Here is a 7,231-nt window from a genome sequence, read left to right on the forward strand (position 1 = left end):
TAACTCAGCCACAAAATGGTGCTCATGGTAATGATATAGGGTTGCCAGCCTCCAGGTGGTAGCTGGAGATCTCCTGGCATTACAACTGATCTCCAGGCCATAGAGATCAGTTCCCCTGGAGAAAATGGCTGCTTTGGAGGGTGGACTCTATGGCATTGTAACCTTCTGAGGTTCACCCCCCCCAAAAAAACCCTGTCCTTTTCAGGTTCCTTCCCCCCCAATTCTCCAGGAATTTCTCAACCTGGAGCTGGCAACCCTAGCATGATAGCACCTGCTGATGGGTGATCTGGAGCCCATTCTTTCCCTCAGTGGAGCAGGAGGTGCTTCAACATTGTGCAGGAAACACTACCTATGTGTCCGTAGGGAACATCCATTCGGATGTTCTCTATTTTAGGTGGTTGTTTGACATGAAGACTCCCAGTGTGTTTTGACGGGCTCCAAATACCCTATGGCCGTCACTTTGAGATTTTTTTTCCCCTCCAGGGGCAGCCATTTTGTGGTGGTGCCACTCCATTCTCAACATTCCGAAGTGCCCATGAGATCAATGTGACTCGGAACCTCTGCTCCAACTGCAACACCGTTTTAGTTGACCCAGCTCAACTCTCCAGGTTTATCTGTCCACTTCTGCCTCCCGTAGAGCTAGGGTTGCCAGCTCAGGGGTGGGAAATTCCTGGAGATTTGGGGGGAGGAGCCTGAGGAGGGCAGGGTTTGGGGAGGAGAAGGACCTCATCAGGGTATAATGCCATAGAGTTCAACCCTCCAGAGCATTCATTTTCTGTAGGCTGGAGATCAGTTGTCATTCTGGGAGATCTCCAGGTACCACCTGGAGGTTTGCAACCCTAACTAGGGCTGCCAACTTAGGGTTGGGAAATTCCTGGAGATTTGGGGGGGGGGCAAAGACTGGAGCAGGTGGGGTCTGGGGAAAGAAGGGAACTCAGTGGCATAGAATGCCATAGAATCCACCCTTCAAAGCAACCCTTTTTTTAGGGGATCTGATCTCTGTAGTTTGGATAACAGTTTTAATTTTGGCAGATCTTTAGGTCCCATCTAGAGGCTGGCAACCATGCTCTCCAGTTTATCCACATAATGTTGGGACACAAGCAGAGATGGGAGAGAAAGGAAAACCTCCTCCAGCTATCTCCAACAAGGGAGCCAAGTTGAATGTTGTACATCTGGCCAATGATGACCTAACCCCTTACAGGTGATCAGGGTGAAAGGCTTCCTCAGCCCAAGTTACTGGCAATCCACCAGCAATGAGTACCAGCCGCAAAGCCAATGGACCAAAGATTGCGAAAGACCAGGCTGTGCTTTGTAATGGTATTGAGACCTTTTCACCCACTCCAGTGAGTTGCTATTTCTGTGCAGTGGCTGGTACTGTCAGGCCAGACCAGCAGCACACTTATCCAGCAGCCCAATACAACCGAAAGGGGATGGTGTATTACACGGCGGTAACCCCAGATAATAAACTGGATTGACTGTAGTTTGTTCTTGGACGTTTTGTGGCAGTATGAGGGATTGGAACATTGACTGGAGAGATTAGACTAGTAACGAGATTAGAGCGAAAAATTGAATGAAATTAGGTAGACTGATGATAAGGATCAGGGGGAGAGAATTAGGGAGAAGAGCATTAGGAGCCCTGATAAAGGAGGATTAGAGGGAAAGCACTGTTCACTGGGCACAGAGACATGCAGAAATGGAGTCCTGCACCAAGGGATTTGTTGGCTGTTTAAGGAGCTTTCCTAGCAAGCATAATGTTGCTTTCAGCCACAGCTTTGCATGTATAAAGCAGACAAAACAAACAGAAAACTGGCTATTGCCTATTGGCAACAACTTCCCTTTTATTTGTTGAACTGCTGTGATGTCAGGGAAATTCCACGGACATTCTAACTCAGTGCTTCCCAACAGGAGTTCCACAGAACCTTGGGATTCTGCAGGCCATCGTCAAGGGTTCCACAAGAAACTGTGGAATAAATAAGTGAAAACGTTGAAATGCTACAAAAAAACCCACCAACTATATTTTGAAATACTGCTCGAAATATATATAGGAGCTCTTTACAAGCAAATTCAATTTAAGGGTAATTGAATGGTGCTCGCCACCATCAACGTTTTTCTGGCCTGTAAATGTTTCATAGGTAGGGGGTTCCTCGGGATTTGAAAAATTAATTTATGGGTTCCTCCCTAGAAAAATGGTTGGGAAACACTGTTCTGCTCAAGGAAAATGATGGATTGCAAAAGAAGAATCTCATGGTACCTTAAAAAGAGTAGTTTTATTGTAACATAAGCCTTCCTGCCTCTGGAATGTGATGAAGCATCAAGAGGGAATGGAAAGTTAGTTGGAACGGGACAAGAACGGGGTCCAGGGCTGTGTTCTGTTGCCCAAAAGGATGTGGATGAAACAGAATCCCGGGGATGGGAAGCAACAACTGGGGTGGGCGGATAGAGGAAGGAGAATTAATTTTGCATAAAAAGAATTCAGGCAATGAACCAAGAGGTCTACAGGTATATTTAATTGCAATAATGAGCTTGGACCTGCAAAGAAGGCCTTAGCATGCTCCCCCTTCCCTTCAGAAGAATATAAAAGGGGGCCTACTAGATCAGACCAGTGTTTTATCTAGTCCAGCATCCTGTTTCCCAAAATAGCCAACCAGTTTTACTGGCCGCCCATGATGTACCCAGTGGAGGTCTTAACCAATAGATAACCAGGGCAGCTGCCCCGGGTCCCATGCTGGAGGAGGCCCCAATCTCCCACTGCTTCCCTTGAAGGGGGCCTACTATCTCCCACTGCTTCCCTTGAAGGAGGGGAGAGGGAAGACTCCTGCCGCTTGCCCTGGCCCTGTTTGGGCTCCAGCAGGTGGCTTAGTTTTGGCTGCCACTCTTGGTATCCATCTGGTCCGGGGTTTGGGCAGCTGGCTTCCGTTCACATTGTATGGGGCAAGGGCCACTGGTTGCTCATGCCACTATGGGAGGTGGCAGGGCCCCAGAATCACAAAGATATAGCAGTAGGAAAGAGCCAGTGTTATAGTGGTTAGAGTATCAGGCTAGGATCTCAGAATAATAACAATAACTGCACTTATATACCGGATGCACTTATATACCAGATTATTGCCTCACCCAGAGCAGTGAACAAGTTAGTGTTATTATCCCCACAATACAGCTGGGGAGCTGGGGCTGAGAGGAGTGGCTGACCCAAGGCCACCTACTGAGTTCATGGCAGTAGTGGGATTCGAACCAGTAGAGTGCTGATTCACAGCCAAACCACTTAACCACTGTGCTACAGCAGCTCTCTATGGAATCCATGGAAGTCTGCTAGATGCCTTTGGCTAGCCCCCCCCCGCTCAGTACTTACAATGTACTAAATAAATAAATAAACGTTGCCACCTAGTGCTGGTTTACTGTTGCTTGAACGTCATGGCTGGTAGCCATTGCTGGGCCTATCCTGCATGAATTTGTCTAATCCGCTTTTGAAGTGATCTGTGTCCACGGCTGACATGGCAGCGAATGCCACCATTCAGTTATTGAGTAAAGAACTACTCTTGTGTTTTCTGCCTTGAATTTCACTGGAGTTGGATTTGGGGTGCTCCTTCAGAGTTAATAGCAAGCAAATGCATCTATGCAGAGGGGCCCGTCTGTGATGGACGCCTGCAGGTGAGCTGTGGCTCGTGCTGTGGCTCACGAGCAGGAGCAAGTCACTGCTGAGGGCTGCAGCAGCCCTTTGCAGAGTTAAAATGCTCTTCGGCCGTGAACATTAGTAGCTTTCTTGCCCAGCTCCTTGTGGGCTGAGACATTTGAAAGCGAGATTCAATTACCGAGGCTGTGTTTGGCTCCTTCCTTGTGATGGAGACAGAGGAAAGACTTGCTACTATGTACAACTGGGTCTTGTAATCAGCGTGAATGCTGTAATGGCATGCAGCCACCGATCTGCTCAAAACAGACTTCTCGGAGAATCCAAATAAGGCCGAAGCAGCAGAAACAACCACAACATGCACGTTACTAAGCTTTGCATTCAACCAGAGTTATCCGGATAATGTTCGGATAAACCTTGCTTTTTGCAGCCCGTTGCAAAATCAGAAGCTCTGCAGAGCATGCACTAAACTGGAGCTTCTGGCAGAGCAGGATGTCTGGGGAGGAAAGCAATGCGTATATAGGATCATGGAAAAGGAGAGGGGATGAAAGAATTGGCACATACCCAGAGCACAGGAGAATGTCAGTAAATCTTAGAATTCTTCCATCCTACACCAGCTGTTCTGATTTCTGACTTCTTCCTGCACCTATGAGGACTAGAAACTTGTAGAGTTACATCTGAGAATATTAATGGTGAGAAAATAACTGGAAACAACCTGCATACATGAAGCAACAGAGTCAGGCCATTGGGCTATCAAGGTTAGTATTGTCTACTCTCACTGGCTGTTTTTTCCCAGACGGGAGGTCTGTCACATCACCTGCTTTTTTTAAAAAATGCCATCAAGTTGTAGCAAAATAGTAGAGTCCAGTAGCACCTTTAAGACTAACCAACTTTACTGTAGCGTAAGCTTTCGAGAACCACAGTTCTCTTCATCAGATGCAGGTTAGTCTTAAAGGTGCTACTGGACTCTTTACTATTTTGCTGCTACAGACTAACATGGCTAACTCCTCTGGATCAAGTTGTAGCTGACCTGTAGAGACCACATAGGGTGTTCAAGGCAAGACACTCACACAGGTGGTTTGCCAGGTCTGCTTAGCAACCCTGGACTTCCGTGGTGGTCTCCCATCCAAGTACTAACCAGGGCTGACCCTGCTGAGCTTTCAAGATCTGACGACATCAGGCTAGCCTGGGCCATCCAGGTCAGGGCCAACACTTACTACTTATGTTTCCCCCCAGGATCAATTGCTGGGATCTTCAGTTAGTCACCTATGGCCTGGCCCTTTTAACTGCAGATGCCAGCGATTGATCCAGGCAGATGCTCTGCCTCTGAGCCACGGCTCCTCCTGCTAAAGTTTCTAGATTTCTTGGTAAAGGATGGGGATAAAAAAAACCCTTTACACCTAAGAATGGAAGGGAATGACTTGTTCAGTCTCCTGTGTTTTTTAATGTGCTTCAGAAATGGAAAGAGACTCCTTTCTAAGTGGAGTAATAGCATCTGATTTGCAGAGATGGGAAATCCAAAAAGCAGTGTGAAAATTACTTCTGAAAAATGCCTTAAAAGGAAGTCTAAAAAGTGCCACAAATCAAGTAGCGCTTTTAACTCAAAATGCCAAGGAGGTTTTTTCCTTCCCTGGAAAAGGATGGGGCGGGGGGGGGGGGGAGCTCAGTCTCACTAGTTGTTTTCTGTGCCTGAGAGGACATAATAGAGTCTTCTCTCTCAGACTTCAAAGCAGACTGCTCACAGTACTTATTTATAGGTGAAAAAACCCTTTAATCTTTTTACTCACTTTATACCCCATCTTTTCTCTCATGGGTTCCCAAAGCAGCTTACCTCATCAGGTGAGAGCCAGTTCGGTGTAGTGGTTAAGAGCAGTGGGACTCTAATCTGGAGAGCCGGGGTTGATTAGCTGGGTGACCTTGGGGTCAGTCACAGCTCTCTGGAGCTCTCTCAGCCTCAACCACCTAACAGGGTGATTGTTGTTGTGGGGATAATAATAACATACTTTGTAAACTGCTCTGAGTGGGCATTAAGTTGTTCTGAAGGGCGGGATATAAATCGAATGTTGTTATTATTATCACCTCCATTATATCATCACATCAGCCCTGTGAGATAGGATCGGTTGAAAGCATGTGACTAGCCCAAGGTCATCCAGCAAGCTTCCATGCCAGAGAGGGGATTCGAACCGGGATTTCCCCGATCCTAGTCTGACACTTCAACCACTACACTAGACTGGTTTTATGCACATATGGGTGATCAGGGCTCAGAATATTCAGGCGGATGTGTGTGACTTTGGAGAAGGCCCAAGCCCCAGCATTACCTCTACCTCCTGACAAAAAAACCCCTAAGCAGATAATTAGCCCTAGTTATTTTGTTGTTGAAACAAACATACTACACAAGGCCTGGCAGAAGAGGCCAAAAATAGAACAGAATGTGACCAGGCAACCTTCCCGCCCTGATCCTTTTTGGGGGATAGCAACACAAGGCCATGTAGCAGCTGGCCTTCATAACTCAGCCTGGAAAGTGGGATGGGGGGTGGTGGTGGTGGTGGAAGGATCTTGAGCCTTGGCTTGTTCAGTATGAGGAGGCTGAGCGCTACCGGAGGAGGTGGAGGTGCCCAAAGAGGGCCAGTGGCACAGGGCACTGCTTCTCATGTGGTGCTTGTGGAGAGGGAAAGGGGGAGGTTATGACCGGGTGCCTGGCTTTGACTCTGACAGCCTTTTGTCAGGATTTAGCTGTGGAATTTTTTCTTCAGTGAGGAGGGCTTTGGCTAAGTGTGGATGCACAAGGTCCCCCCCCCCATCTCTAGTAAGAAGTGTGCAGGTAGCAGCTGGAAAGGCCTGTCCCCGTGGAGGTCCCACATCGCTGCTGCCAATCGGAGGACAGAGTGCTCAGGCGCTAGATCAGTGGACTGCAGACCTAAGACCCACTTGGCTGCAAGCACTTGACATCAGAGTCACATGACAGGAAGAGGGAGAGTCAGAGCAAGGCCAGAGTTGTGAGTAGAGGAGCAAGAGAGCCGTGGACAGGAAACCCAATACAAGACATCAGGATGTGAACCATATTGAGGCGCAAGCCAGGGGTCAGGGTCTGGGAGGAAACTTCGCCATCTGCTGAGTGGCCTTGCACCACCAGGATGCTCGCAATGAGAGGCAAGAGGAATGGTGCGCATGCGCAACAGCAAACAGGTCCTTCTAAACAACAAGAACAGAATTTTCAGGTGGACAGCTGTGTTGGTCTGTAGAAGAGTCCGGGAGCACTGCCAACAGAAACAGACCAGAGAGAACCTAGCAGAATTGAACATTTATTTGTGGCATTGTTTATGGAAATGTCCTTGATATTGACTGTACTAAGCTCACATGATGTAATCCGCCTTGAGTTTCAATGAGAGAGGCAGACTATAAATGACATAAGTAAATAAAAATAAATAAAAACATTTCCATAAAGAATCAACCCGTTTACCAGGATTTTTGTAAATCCATCTACAACCCACAGCCCATTTCCCAGAAGAACAGAATGGTGGCTCTAGAGGGGCTGGTAAACCAGAAGATGGGACTCCCTCTGGGGGCTCCGGCCCGTGGGTTGAAGAGCACTGGGCTAGATGAGCCAGA

The sequence above is a fragment of the Eublepharis macularius genome, chromosome 1 (assembly GCF_028583425.1).
Source record: "Eublepharis macularius isolate TG4126 chromosome 1, MPM_Emac_v1.0, whole genome shotgun sequence".
Taxonomy (NCBI): Eukaryota; Metazoa; Chordata; class Lepidosauria; order Squamata; family Eublepharidae; genus Eublepharis; species Eublepharis macularius.